This window comes from Mobula birostris, chromosome 3, assembly GCF_030028105.1.
Source record: "Mobula birostris isolate sMobBir1 chromosome 3, sMobBir1.hap1, whole genome shotgun sequence".
NCBI classification, from domain to species: Eukaryota; Metazoa; Chordata; class Chondrichthyes; order Myliobatiformes; family Myliobatidae; genus Mobula; species Mobula birostris.
The window spans coordinates 16,240,205-16,255,471 of NC_092372.1; the positions used below are offsets into that span (position 1 = coordinate 16,240,205).

Sequence of the window (15,267 nt, forward strand, 5' to 3'; positions counted from 1 at the left end):
AGCATTGATGCCAGAACACAGCCTTTTTTTACGCCAATACTGATGGGGAATGGGTCAGACAGGTCACCGTTGTGTTTAACCTGACCGCTTTGGCCTTCATGGAGCTGCTACAGGTTGATGAGGATTTTTAGGGAACAGCTGAGCTTCGACAGAATCTTCCAGAGGCCATTGTGACTGGCCGTATCAAAAGCCTTGGTCAGGTCAATGAATACTGCATACAGGCCCACATTCTGTTCGCGACATTTCTCCTGTATCTGGCACAGGACGAAGATCATGTCGGATGTGCATCTGTTCACTCTGAACCCTCACTGACTCTCTTTGGCAATGGTAGGGATAATTCTGTCCGAGAGAATTCTGGTGAGGATCTTCCCGGTGGTGGACAGCAGGGTAATGCCTCTAGTTTGAGCAATACAGCTTCTCCCCATTGTTCTCGTACAAGGAGACAAGTACAGCGTCCCCTAGGTCATTTGGGACTGAGTCTTTCCCCCAAAAGAGTGGAAACAGGTTTGTGAGTTCGCTCTGGAGAATATCTCCACCATTTAGTAGGCTTCTGCTGGGATCTCATCAATGCCTGGGGCTTTATGGCATTTCAGCTTGGAGGTAGTGGCTTTGACCTCGTCCAGAGTTGGCAGGCCCTCAAGCTGAAGCCTGACCTCATGCTGGGGGATCATTTCAATGGATGCCTCTTTTACGTAATGATTGTTCCCGAAAAGGCTCTCGTAGTGCTCTGCCTATCGCCTCTTGATGGCTTCCTGTCTGTTGGCAGGCTGGAGCCGTCGGATGAGTGAAGGGGGGCTTGAATCTGACAAGTCGGACCATGCACTATGTAGAAGGCTCTGTATTCTACATTGGCTGCTTGGTCATCAGGTCTAGACAGCACCACTTGATGGGAGGAGCATTTCTTCTGGAGCAGAATTCAACATTGTTTTCATCAAACCAGTCTTTGTTTCCTCTTGAGGAGTACCCAACTACCTCGATAGCCGAATCTTGGATGGCCGTCTTCAGGTGCTCCCATTTCTTTCTGGTGTCGAAGTCTGCACTTGGGGAGCCTTTCCTGTCCAGTTTCTCCCTTAGCTTGATCTGGAATACATCTCGGAGGCCAAAGAGTGCATCCACCCGGCGTCTCTTCAACCCTGATCTCTCTTCCTTATTGCTGGCTTGATAGCCAGTCTGACTGTGGTCTTGACCAGTCTGTGATCCATATAACGGACTGTGCTCAGCATGACCCAGGTGTGTTGAACATCTGACACATCTTTTTGGTTCACCAGGAGGTGCTGGTGTTTGTATCGGGGGTGTCTCCAGGTCATCTTGAACTGGCTTTCTGTTGAAACAGCATATTTGTTATAACCTGGCCTAATTCTGTGCAGAGCTCCAGGAGCATCCTCCCATTGTCGCTGCGGTTTCCGACACCATGATGACATAAGACTCCCGGCCATACCTTGACATCTCTACCCCTTCTGGCATTGAATTCGCCAAGGACAATGTTCTTGTCTGCCTTATTTTTTTCCAACAGGAGGGACTTCAGCTCCCCATAGAAGGCCTCTTTGACAGCAGGATCTGCCTGCAGTGTGCTTACAAGGGTGACAAATTTGTTGTTTTGCAATGGGAGCCACAGGGACATAAGTCGATCTGAGCACCCGACCGGTAGGCTTTGAAGCTTATTGATGATGGTGTTTTTGATCGTGAAGCCCACCCCCAAGAGTTTGTTCTTGTTGCTGCTTCTACCTGACCAGAAGGGAGTGTAGCCTACGCCGTGGTCTACCAAAGATCCTTGACCTGCAAATCGTAGTTTGCTTATAGTAACAATGTCAATGTCCAGCCGAACTAGTTCTTGTGCCACGAGCGCTGAGCGCCTTTGGGATCGGACACCTTCTGTGGAGTCCTGCGTTGTGCATACATTCCAGCATGCCATTTTGAGTTGTGTTCACTCCTTTAATTTATTTTCTTTTTTCTTACCGCTTGGGTGAGTTGCCCATCAGCCACAGAGACCCAACCAGGTTGTGGTGAGGCAAGTTTTCTCTGGACCACTTTTTCTAGGTCCGTCTCCGTCTGGAGTAAGCAGTGCTACCCCTGATGTGGGCTGCTTGGTCACTCAGGGGGCTGCCGTATGTTGTTATTGCCTCAGGTTGACAGTCAGATGACCCATGTGTCCGAGCCGAATACACACAGAGTTGAGACTGCCACTTCCAGTGCCATCTAACACCTGGCATTTCACCACTTCTCCATTGCTGTAGGACTTTTCTTCCTACCTGCGCTGCGTAGGTTTGTTGTGAGGGTCAGTGCAGATGGACTGATTCCACTCTCTAGGCCAGGGGATATTCCACAATGGCACAGTGGGCTGCGACGGCGGCTGTGACCTCAGGGTTGTAGGTTGAGTATCAGAGTTTTCCTTCTCCTAGACAGACTGCCTGGCAAGGCTAACGATTCCCATCTACCCGGGTTTGGAATTGGAGTTGTCCTTCTCCTCGGCTGGCTGCCAGCTGAGGCTGATGAGCCCAGCCTGTCCACCCAGTTATATCACTGGACACTTGGTCGCACCATAACATAGCAAACTCAGTAAGAACAGGGTCACCATGTGAAGGCGTTGATATGGGCACAGAAGTGTAGGAGGGGCCATATGTAAGTGACCTGCATGGCCAGCCAAACAGAGGTCCTGCAGCGATCACTACACCTGGAAAGGAGAGTCTATGGGAGATGTTTCACCTTCCTTAAGTGGGCAAGATGTCCAGCCCAGGACTCACTCATCCCCATAGATCTGGTGAGTATGCCCACAAGAAAAGGTTTGTATATGGTAGCATATATGCACTTAGAACTTTGAATTGCACACAGAAAAGTGTTTTTATTGTTGTCATGATATATTGCTAGGATTATGTGCAGATATCAGTCATGATATCTGAAGGTCCTTGAAAAGAACCATTCAAAATCATTTTTGCAAGTGATTTCTTCATTCAAAGTTGATTTTTACCACAAGTTCACTCTTGTATCTTTACTTAAGGGCACCCACCCTGGCCATTCTCTCTTCTCCCCTCTCCCATCGGGCAGAAGGGTGCCAAAAGCACGCATCTCAGGCTGAAGGACAGGTTCTATCCCACTGTTATCAGACCCTTGATTGGACCTCATACGGTAAGATGGACATTCACAATCTACCTCATTATGACCTTGGACTTCATCCTCTACCTCCTCTGCACTCTTTCGCTAGCGTTTACACTTTAATCTGCATTGTTATTGTTTACCTTATTCTAGCTCAATGTACTGTGCAATGATTTGATCTGTATGAACAGTATGCCAGACAAACTTTTCACTGTATCTTTGTACATGTGACAATAATAAAGCAATTCCAATTCCAATACCAATCATTCAGAAAGCCTTCCACAGAACATATGAACATTTCCTTGCTGGTCAGCCGCCAGCTAGGAGGGACAGCTTTCTCTTTGGTATCTTGCTCTCCCTTATCAACTTCAAGGGCAAAGCCTTTCTCTTCAACCCAGGCTATTGGTAGATGGAGAATGCGACGCCACTGAGGCTGATTAATGGCTTGTGGCTCTCCTCTTGTGATGCCTGTATGTGGAGAGGGTCCAGAGGAGGTTCATGAGAATAATACCAGGAATGAAAAGTTTCATGTATGACGAGCATTTGGTGGCCCTGGGCCTGTACTCACTGTAGCTTAGAAGAATGAAAGGGAATCTCACTGAAACTTATTGAATATTGAAAGGCCTAGATAGAGTGGATATGAGGAGGATGTTTCCAGTAGTGGGAGTGTCTAGAATCAGAGGGGACAGCCTCAGAAGAGAAGGATGTCCCTTTAGAACGGAGATGAGGAGGAATTTGTTGCCACAGGCTGCTGTGGAGGCCAAGTCATTGGGTACATTTAAAGCAGAGATCGATAGGTTCTTCACTAGTAAGGGGATCAAAGGTTACAGAGAGAAGGCAGGAGAATGGGGTTGAGTGGGATAATAATTCACCCATGATGAAATAGCGAAGAAGACACAATAGGTGGAATGGCCTAATTCTGCTCCTATGTCTTATGGTCTTATGGTCTTTCCTGAAATATGCTTTCTATACATACCTCTGACCACCATGAGTGTGGGTGAACTGGTAACAAAGGATCTGTTTGGCTATATGAGAATTTGGCATGTGTACAACATGTCTGATCATTGTGAAAATATGCAGATTACCTGAATTTCAGGATCCCTCTGGTTTCTAATAAAATAGTAATTTTATTGCTTTCCTGGCCACTGTCACATTTCCTTTTCACACAGCTATGCCTTGGGCTTGCTTGATTGATATTTCTTAAAAGATAGAGTTTATACGAAAATACAAAAAAAAACAGACGCTGGAGATCTGAAATAAAGACTGAAAGTGCTGGAAACATTCAATGGGTCAGGCAGCATTTCTGGAAAGAAATCCAGCCCTTCCATCTAAATCTTCAAGGAGCTAAGTTGGCTCTGAAAGCATGGAAATTCTTGCTGGCTGCCCTCAGAACAATCCTTGCTGATTTGATTTGATGTAAACAATGTATTTGTGACAAATGAAGTTAATCTCATTCTTTATCCTAATGGGCGGAAGAGAGACCCCAACGATCCTCTGGGCAGTCCTGTAATCCATTGTAGGGACATGTGACCTGATGCCTCACAATTCTAGTACCAGATGGTGGTACAGCTGGTCCGGACTCTCGATGGGGCTCCTGTAAAAATTGCGGGGCGGGGGAGAAGCCTCACTCGCTTCAGTCTGCTCCAGAAGTGCAGACACTGCTGTGCTTTTTTGGCCAAAGAGGTGGTGTTGAGGTTGTCCACATGTGCACTCCTAGGAACTTAGTGCTAACTTAGAAACATAAAAACATAGAAAACATATAGCACAATACAGGCCCTTCGGCCCACAAAGCTGTGTCGAACATGTTCCTACCTTGGAACTACCTAAGCTTTACCCATAGCCCTCTATTTTTCTAAGCTCCATGTAACCATCCAGGAGCCTCTTAATAGACCCTATCGTTTCCACCTCCACCACCACCGCCGGTATGCTATTCCACACACTCACCACTCTCTGCGTAAAAAAACTTACCCCTGACATCTCCTCTGTACCTACTTAAAACTATGCCCTCTCGTGCTAGCCATTTCAGCCCTGGGAAAAAGCCTCCGACTTTCCACACGATCAATGCCTCTCATCATCTTGTATACCTCTATCAGGTTACCTCTCATCCTCCGTCGCTCCAAGGAGAAAAGGTCAAGTTCACTCAAACTATTCTCATAAGGCATGCTCCCCAGTCCTGGAAAAATCCTTGTAAATCTCCTCTGCACCCTTTCTATGGTTTCCACGTCCTTCCTGTAGTGAGGCGACCAGAATTGAGCACAGTACTCCAAGTGGGGTCTGACCAGAGTTCTATATAACTGCAACATTACCTCTAGGCTCTTAAACTCAATCCCACGATTGATGAAGGCCAATGCACCCTATGCCTTCTTAACCACAGAGTCGACCTGCGTAGCAGCTTTGAGTGTCCTATGTCCTTGGGACCCCAAGATCCCTCTGATCCTCCACACTGCCAAGAGTCTTACCATTAATGTTATATTCTGCCATCATATTTGACCTACCAAAATGAATCACCTCCCACTTATCTGGGTTAAACTCCATCTGCCACTTCTGAGCCCAGTTTTGCATCCTATCAATGTCCCGCTGTAACCTCTGACAGCCCTCCACACTATCCACAACACCTCCAACCTTTGTGTCATCAGCAAATTTACTAACCCATCCCTCCACTTCCTCACCCAGGTCATTTATAAAAATCACAAGGTGTAGGGATCCCAGAACAGATCCCTGAGGCACACCACTAGTCACCAACCTCCATGCAGAATATGACCTATCTACAACCACTCTTTGCCTTCTGTGCTCTTAACTCTCTCCTCTCTGTGCAGTGAGGAGTGGTCAGCCTGCACTGTCCTAAAGTCCAACATCGCCTCCTCGGTCTTGAAGATGTTAAGACTCAAGCTGTTATTCTTGCACCATTCTACCAGCCGCTCTCCCTCCTCTCTACACCATCTCGTTGTCATTGTTGATGAGGCCAACCATTGTTGGGTCACATTCAAACCTGATGATTCGGTTTGAACTGGATCTTGTAGTACAGTGATATGTCAGCAGCGAGGACAGCAGAAAGCTGAGCACACAGCCCTAGGGTGCACCGGTGCTCAGTGTGATACAGACATCCCACCTCTCCCGGTAGTTCTGGGAGTCTCCCGCATATTGATAGTGACACCCTGATGCCTGCAAATTATATACAATATCCCTGAAACCGATTTTTTGAGAGCAAGCGAGAGAACGCGAGAGAGAGAAAGAGTGCCATGGCTGAATGTGCCAAAAAAAGAAAATATAAAATGTACGTCACCCCAGACTACACTAAAGTGCACCCCTGCCTAATAGAGGTCAAAATTAATGACAGTGTTGCTCGCTGCACTGTTTGTAACAGTGACTTTTCTATTGCCCATGGTGGGTTAAGACTGTAAAGGACATGTTGAGGTGAGTTTAACAGGTGTCGTTCATTCATTAGCATAGCTAACATTATTTAAACTAGCTGAGTAGCTGCTAAGGAGCTACTCTATTGCAGACATCCCACCTCTCCCGGAAGTTCCGGGAGTCTCCGGCAAGTTGATGGTGCTACCTCCCTGCAATGAGTTTTTGCAGGGTTGGAGGTCTGACGATGGAGCTAGAGATGTTTCTGTAAACATGGACTAACTGTGGCCTTTTCTGTCAAGAAGTCCAGGATTCAGTTACTGTACAAAGAGAGGTCTTGAGGCACCTGACATCCAGAGAACCTCTGGACCACAAAAGCATCAGGATCCAACATACATTCATATGATGCAATGAACTACAAGTTACAAAGCTCATAATGACCAACAAAACTCAACAATAAAAGCTGCTGTTTTTGATTATTTCCAATTAATTTAGACCATGAGACATAGGAGCAGATCATCCCATTTGGCCCATCGAGTCTGCTCTGCTAATCAACATTGGCTTATTTATTTTCCCTCTTAACCACACTCTCAGCCTTTCCCCATAACCTTGATGCCCTTACTAATTAAGTACACATCAACTTTTGCTTTAAGTATGCCCGATGACTTGCCCTGTACAGGCATCTGTGACACAAGGAGTCCATGGAACTCAGGTTGAGAACAACTGATCTCAGCTTTCAAAATGCAGTAGGGTACAATGAGATTCTCCCCCTCTACTCTTTAAAACTGCAGACTATTGGCCCAGAGCTATGAAACACTCCTCATACATTAACCCCTCCATTTTTATTCTGAGGCCATCTTCATTATTAATCTATTGAACTCATTATTTATTGTCTATACATAAATCGAATCCAAGACATTTTGTCTGTGTGACTGTACATCTATGTGATTGTGTCGCTGAGTTCGCTGTTGCAATCTGGACGTTGAGTTCCTGAACATAATACTCACAGTGAGTACAGATTACAGACCATTTCCTCAAAATGCAAAATGCCATCAGAAATCAGCTACTAGATTCTTCTAAAAAAATAAAAGGCTGATTTTAATGCATCTTTTTTAGAAAGATTAATTTATCAAAAAGCTTTAACAGAAGGGATTGCTGTTTAAGGCCAAAGGAACACATGATTCAAATTTACTTAGTCTGATCAAACCATTCAGGAATTGAATAACATTATGCCACATTGCTACAGCAATTTCAAGAGAAATCATTTTCCATTTAAAAAAAATCAATAAATAAAACAAAATGTTGCCTACAGTTTGGGGATTGAAATCATATTGAACCAGAGGTATGAGCAGATATCTAAACACTAAGGAAGTTCTTCATTTTTAGAGACATAAGCTTTCCAATAAGGCTTTGAATGTGTCCTCTTGTGTACATATAAGAGGATGGATTTCCTCGATGGAGAATGCCTGTGAGTGACATTGTTTAATGTGGGGAGGCAGATTGATGGGCAGCCTCCATAGGGTCATTGAGAAATCGGGGTCAGGGTCCAGTGGTGTGGAGTGGAAGATGACCGGGGACCCTTCACCACTGCAGCCTTCCTTCACCTTCACTGCCGTTCTGATGTGTCACCATCTTCCAACAGCTCCACTGTTGATATCCTGGCTGGATCGTTCTTTGTCTGGAACCTAACTCTTGACCTTTGCACCTTGGGTGACCCTCTCAGGAGCTAAGCATTAGATGGCTAAAATCCAGACGGAATCACTCCCAGGACCTCAGGAACTCACAAGCCTCTCCACTACGAGAAGGTGGCCATCCTTGGAGAAGGTCGATATAAAACATTTGAAGGAATGGTCTAGAAGAAGTGAAGGGTAGTTTTTCTCAATGTTTTGATTAGTAATTTTCACCACGGATTATGGAAGTTTGCTGGGCATAATTTGGCTTTTTCAAATCCTTCTTTATTTAGTATGTCACCAAAGACACTCACAACTTTTTACAGATGTATCTTAGAGAGCATTCAAACTGGCTGCATCACCATGCGGTATGGGGGTGGGGTGGGGGGGCTATTGCATAGGATCGAAAGAAGCTGCAGAAGATCAGATTGGTAATCCATGCAAAGAGCCAAAAGAGATGGGGGAGTTCTTAAATAGATTTTTTTTTGCTCAGGAGACAGACAAAGTCTATAGGAGTGAGGCAAAGCAGCATTGACTTCATGAACTCTCTAAAGATTACAGAGGAGGGGGGATTTGCTGCCCTGAGGCAAATTAGGGTGGATAAATCCCCAGGGCCTGACAAGGTGTTCCCTCAGACCCTCTGGGAGACAAGTACAGAAAATGCAGAGGCCCTAGCAGAGATATCTAAATCATCCTTAGCAACAGGCAAAGTACTGGAGGATGGGAGGATAACTAATGTTGTTCTGCTGTTTAAGAAAGGCTCTAAAAATAAACCAGGAAATTATAGACTGGTGAGCCTGACATCAGTAGTGGGAAAGTTACTGGAAGGTATTCTAAGGAACCAGATATATGAGCATTTGGATAGACATGGACTGATTAGGGATTTACAACATGGCTTCATGTGAGGTTGGTCATGTCTAACCAATCTTACAGAGTTTTTTGAGGAAGTTACTAGGAAAGTTGGGGGGCGGGTGCCTGGCACTCGGCTGGGGGCCGTGGTTGAGTGGTCGGCAACTTGGGCCGGCTCCCTCATCGGACTTAGTCTGGTGAGGAGTGTATGAGGACACCCAGCAGGACTGAAAATAACAAGACCTGACAAAGGGCGGATGAGCTCCTTGTGAGCCAGCGGCCATCTTCTGTGGAAGAGATTAAAGCCTCACCACGTATCTACAAATCGTATGCTATGCACCTGGTTAGAAGAGACATGATGAACTTGGGCGCTGCACTGTGTGCCTGGACCTGCCCAAGGTCTCCACCTAAGGAAGGGCCGAGCTTGAAGAAGCGGCCGCGGCTGGAGGCCGACACGGCCTTGGGCTCGAGTTCGGCGGGGGCGGTGGCAGGCAGTGCCAAGGTGGCCAGCGAGAACAAACAGGAAGAGAGGCTGTACTCGGTGCTGCCGCAAGATCGAAGAAGATGGAGGTGCATAGCCGCCAACCCTGGATTCGGGACGGCACCCACTGACTGACTGACTGACTAGGAAAGTTGATGAAGGCAAGGCAGTGGATGTTGCCTGTATGGACTTTAGAAAGGAATTTGACAAGGTCCCGCATGGAAGGTTAATCAAAAAGGTTCAGTGACCCAGCATTCAAGATGAGGTAGCAAATTGGATTAGACATCGGCTTTGTGGGAGAAGCCAGAGAGTGGTAGTAAAGGGTTGCCTTTCTGACGGGAGATCTATGACTAATGGAGTACAGCAAGGATCAGTGCTAGGTCTGTTATTGTTTGTCATCTGTATCAATGATCTGGATGATAATATGGTTAACAGGAGATATGCAGATGACACCAACATTGTGGGTGCAGTGGACAGTGAGGGAGCCTATCAGAGTTTACAGCTGGAAAAACGGGCAGAAAGATGTCAGATGTAATTTAATGTAGACAAGTGCAAGGTGTTGTACTTCGGCTGGACCGACCAGGGTAGATCTTACACAGTGAACGATAGGGCACTGAGGAGTGCTGTAAGGGAATACAGGTCCAGAAACAGGACCAGTTTCTGTGCTGTACTTTTCTGTGACTATCACTCTAGGACTTTTGCTGGAAACTCATTCCACACACTCATAACCCTCTGAGTGAAGAAGTTCCTCCTCATGTTCCCCTTAAACATTTCACCTTTCACCCTTAACCTGTGACATCTGGCTCTAGCCTCACCCAAGTTTGGTGGGGAAAGTTTGCTTGCATTAATCCTATCTACAGTACTGTGCAAAAGTCTTAATCATATGGAAAAAAAATTCTTTAAGGCAAAGATGCTTTCAAAAATAATGAAATGAAATGTTTCTGAATATCAAAAAATGCATTATAAAGTGCATTAAACAGTAAAAAATTAAATTAAATCAATATTTGGTGTGACCATCCTTTGCCTTTAAAACTACTTCAATTCTCTTAGCTATACTGTCCTGCAGTTTTGTAAGAAAATTGACTAGTAGGTTGTTCCAAGCATCTTGGATAACTTGCCACAGTTCTTCTGCAGACTTTGGCTATCTCGCTTGTTTCAGTCTCCAGATAATCCCAGATAGCCTCAATGATGTTGAGATCAGGGCTCTGTGGAGGCCATAACACCTGAAAGTACATAAAAAATCTAGGGTGCCTAAGACTTTAGCATAGTACAGTATACCCCTCATAACTTTATATATCTCTGTCAAATCTCCCCTCTTTCTCCTTTGATTCAAGGAACAAAGTCCTAACCTCTTCAATCCTTCCTAATAACTCAGGTTCTCAAGTGTCTGCAACACCCTTGCAGATTTCTGCTGTACTCCTTCAATCTTTTCTCTAGGTAGATGGCTAGAACTTCACACAATATTCCAATTTCAGCCTCTTCAACATCTCGTACAATAACAACATAACATCCCTATTCCTGTACTCAATACTTACAGCATTTTGTTTTTGTTTTATATTTCCATAAGACCATAAAATATAAGAACAGAATTAGGCCATTTGGCCCATCAAGTCTGCTCTGCCATTTCATCATGGTTGATCCATTTCCATCTCAGCCCCAATCTCTTGCCTTCTACCTGTAACCCTTCATGCCCTGACTAATCAAGAATCTATCAACCTTTGCCTTAAATATATCCAGTGGTGTATGTGGCCTCCATTGCCACTGTAGTAATGAACTCTAGAGATTCAACATCTGCTGATTTTTTGTTTTCTATATCTGGTATCTTGGGAAAAACATCTGACTGAATCTTCAACATCTTTCTTCCAAAATAAATGAGAGGTATAAATAAATATTACGGTTGAAGAGATAGAGAAAACCAACATCAGTACTGCAAGAAACCCTCCTACTAAGGAGCTGGTGGTAGACCTGAGGAGAGCTAAGGTACCGGTGACCCCTGTTTCCATCCGGGGAGTCAGGGTGGACATAGTGGAGGATTACAAATACCTGGGGATACGAATTGACAATAAACTGGACTGATCAAAGAACATCGAGGCTGTCTACAAAAAGGGTCAGAGCCATCTCTATTTCCTGAGGAGACTGAGGTCCTTTAACATCTGCCGGACGATGCTGAGGATGTTCTACGAGTCTGTGGTGGCCAGTGCTATCATGTTTGCTGTTGTGTGCTGGGGCAGCAGGCTGAGGGTAGCAGACACCAACAGAATCAACAAACTCATTCGTAAGGCCAGTGACGTGGTGGGGATGGAACTGGACTCTCTGACGGTGGTGTCTGAAAGGAGGATGCTGTCCAAGTTGCATGTCATCTTGGACAATGTCTCCCATCCACTACATAATGTACTGGTTGGGCACAGGAGTACATTCAGCCAGAAACTCATTCCACCGAGATGCAACGCAGAGCATCATAGGAAGTCATTCCTGCCTGTGGCCATCAAACTTTACAACTCCTCCCTTGGAAGGTCAGACACCCTGAGCCAATAGGCTAGTCCTGGACTTATTTCCTGGCATAATCTACATATTACTATTTAACTATTTATGGTTTTATTACTATTTATTATTTATGGAGCAACTGTAACGAAAATCCAATTTCCCCCGGGATCAATAAAGTATGCCTATGACTATGACTATATATTGTTTCTGGTTAACTGATGAGATGGGGACACATTTAATGTAAAATCATTAAGGCAGTTTTGTGCCAACTTTAACTTGAATAGTCCTGCACAAAATCATGGGCTGCAGGGCTTGTTTCTGTGCTATATGTTCTATAGTTAGGCATCTGAGTAACTGATCACCTTGTGTAAGGTGAGAGTCTGTGGTGTTGCTATTATGGGTCACCTATCTATCAAGAGAGTGGAACTGCCCTATTGCAATCGCTTTGCCACTTAAAAAACTCTCCCACACATCTTTCTTTGTGCAGTTTGTTAGGGCATATTTTGGACTTAGGGTGTATAGCAAAATATTAACTTCAACAACCAATCATTAGACCTGAACATGAACTGTAGATTAAATTTGAAATACAGCTCTGGGCATTAGGTTCATAGAGCTGTGATCACCAGTTAATTGAAAAACCAGACAATGCTGATTAACGTTCATTTTGGGTGTCTGGAGTGTGGGTGCAAAGAAGAAGGTTTAAAAGTTATATGTAATTCAAAGGAAGCATTGTAGATACAGTATAAATATAGAATTGTCCTTTGATCTTTAGCATATAAAATATCATGTAATATTGGGTCGAACAGGCCTCTTCCTTCAGAGAGTGTTTCACTTTTGTCGAATGAAAAACTATTTGATATCTACCAGTTGCATCTCTCTGGTGACGTTGTTCACATTGCTACAGAGTTTACATCATCTTCACAACTTTTAACATCTTCATTGGATAAGATAAACAAATAATCATCCACGCACATGAGATAGTGTGACTAATGAGCTACAGGCATTTCCATTTGACAATTATACTACCTCAAGGGCTCTCCATCTCATGTTCTCAATATTTATGGCTTATCTATCTATCTATTTATTATCTATCTATTTATTTATTTTTGCGCTTGCATGGTCTTTTGCACACTAGTTGAAAGCCAAGTTGGTGCAGCCATTCATTGATTCTATCATGGATTTATCAGTATGCCCACATGAAAGCGAGTCTCAGGGTTGTATATGGTGACATACATGTACTTTGACAATAACTTTACTTTGAACTTTGACCTTTAAAGAAAACTTTTTTAAAAATCTTCAGCTCAGTGTCCTTCATAAATTCTAGTCTTTAAAAAAGCAGGAGATGACTAATTTAAGTCGCTATGTCTTTTCTTTTTGGACATAGCACACCCAGCAAAGAATATAACTAAATATTGTAATATATTGTTTAAAAATTATGATTATGTGCAGAAATAGAGGAACAATAGACTATATTCATTACATGTAATATATTCATCGTAAGGAGTAAGCTGCTTAGGACAAAGATGAGGAGAAATTTTTTTATGCAGATGGAGGTGGATCTTTCAGATTCGCTATACTGGAGTGTTGTGAAGAGTCATTCAAATCAGAGATCGATAGATTTCTGGATATTAGGAGAATCAAAAGACAATGCAGATTGTGCACATAAAATGGTTTTGAGCTTGAAGAACACCTCTGACCTTGGTAAATGACAAAGCTAGCTCGAAGGGCTGCTTTAACAGGTACTTCATATGCACTTATGTTTTGGTATGTAGATTGTCTTGATAAGGAACAGTTTGAAAGAGTTGTGAGAACATTCAATGTGTGTAGAATTAAGGAAGGTCTGAATGATTCAGCCAAAGGCAGCAAACAGAGAGAGCTCATCTTTTCAATGGGAGCATCTATAAACTGGTGTTTTTACGAGATCACAGATATTGGAGATACAGCTTTTAGCAGATTTTACTAAACTAAGTGACGTTACTGTGGGAATACAGGAAGATATAAAAAGGCTTAAAGAATGGTTCGATTCAATTCAAGCTAAATATAATGGAGCAACATATGAGGTGATACATTTTCATAAATGGAAAATAATGTTATTTATTGTTAAGAAGATGGGAAATTAAATCAGGCATTTGGTCTGCTGATAATGTAGATTTAATGTAATCTATGTAACTCAAGGTACATTCCGAACTAAAAGTATTGTACTAAGAATAAACAAGTTGACACTAACTTCTTTAAAAAATAATAGCATTATTCATAAGAGCGGAGATTGATAATTTCATAGTAATTGTTCACTTTGTTTACTCTGGACATCTGACCCAATCATTATCCAAGAACAATGGAGAGCAACTCGTTTTTGTTTCGTAAATAGTATTCCAACTGGTTGCATCATCATTTGGTTTGGAGGGGCCAATGCACAGTATCAGAAAAAGGTGTAGAGGGTTGCAAACTCAGCCAGCTCCATTATTGGCACTAGCCTCCCCTGGAGGTCTTCAAAGGCAATGCCTCAAAAAGGTGCATCCATCATTAACCACCCTCCTCACCCAGGACATGCCCCCTTCTCATTGCTGCCATCAAGGACCAGGTACAGGAGCCTGAAGCCACACACTCAATGTTTTAGGAACAGCTTCTTTCCCTCCAACATTAGATTCCTGATTGGACAATGAACCCATGTGCAATACTGTTCTTTTTGCTCTCTTTTTGCACTAATTACAATATTTAATTATAGCTTGCAGGTCACCCTTGGGCAAGATGTAGCACCTGCTTAGCCCCTCAATCATGGTCATGTGAAGCCATGGGATTAGGTGGTGGATGATCGTATGAGCAGATGGTGTATATCACAAGTCCAGGTTATGTGACCACTGACACCAGGCAGACAATCTCTGAAGGGTATTGATAATGGCTGGGGTCACCTGTCTTGTAAAGACACTGCCCAGAAGAAAGCAATGGCAAAGCACTTCTGTAGAAAAATTTGCCAAGAGCAATTATGGTTCTGAGACCACGATCGCCTATGAAATACAACATGACATGACACATAATGATGATGATGGTACATACTGTATACATTCTTATTGTAATTTAAAGATTTTTTTTATTATTATTGTATATGGCAATGTATTGATGCCACATAACAACAGATTTCATGACACATGCCAATGATATTAGACCTGATTCTGTTTCTGATTCTGCATTTTACATCACTCAGATAGTAAAACAGATTTTATTTTCTTTCTGCCACCATCAGTTAAGGTATTTAGCGAACTTTAAAGCTGTAATATAAAGAAAGATGTGTGCCTACTCCTCTGGTTTCACTGAGTATACTTGAACATTAATTAATGCCATGCCTTC

The 15,267-nt window shown here is 43.5% G+C and overlaps 1 protein-coding gene across 1 annotated transcript in view; it reads right to left on the reverse strand.

Moving 5' to 3' along the window:
* cplx4a (complexin 4a) overlaps positions 1-15,267 on the reverse strand; it is a 48,957-nt gene that overhangs the window by 32,961 nt on the left and 729 nt on the right. The window lies entirely within an intron of this gene.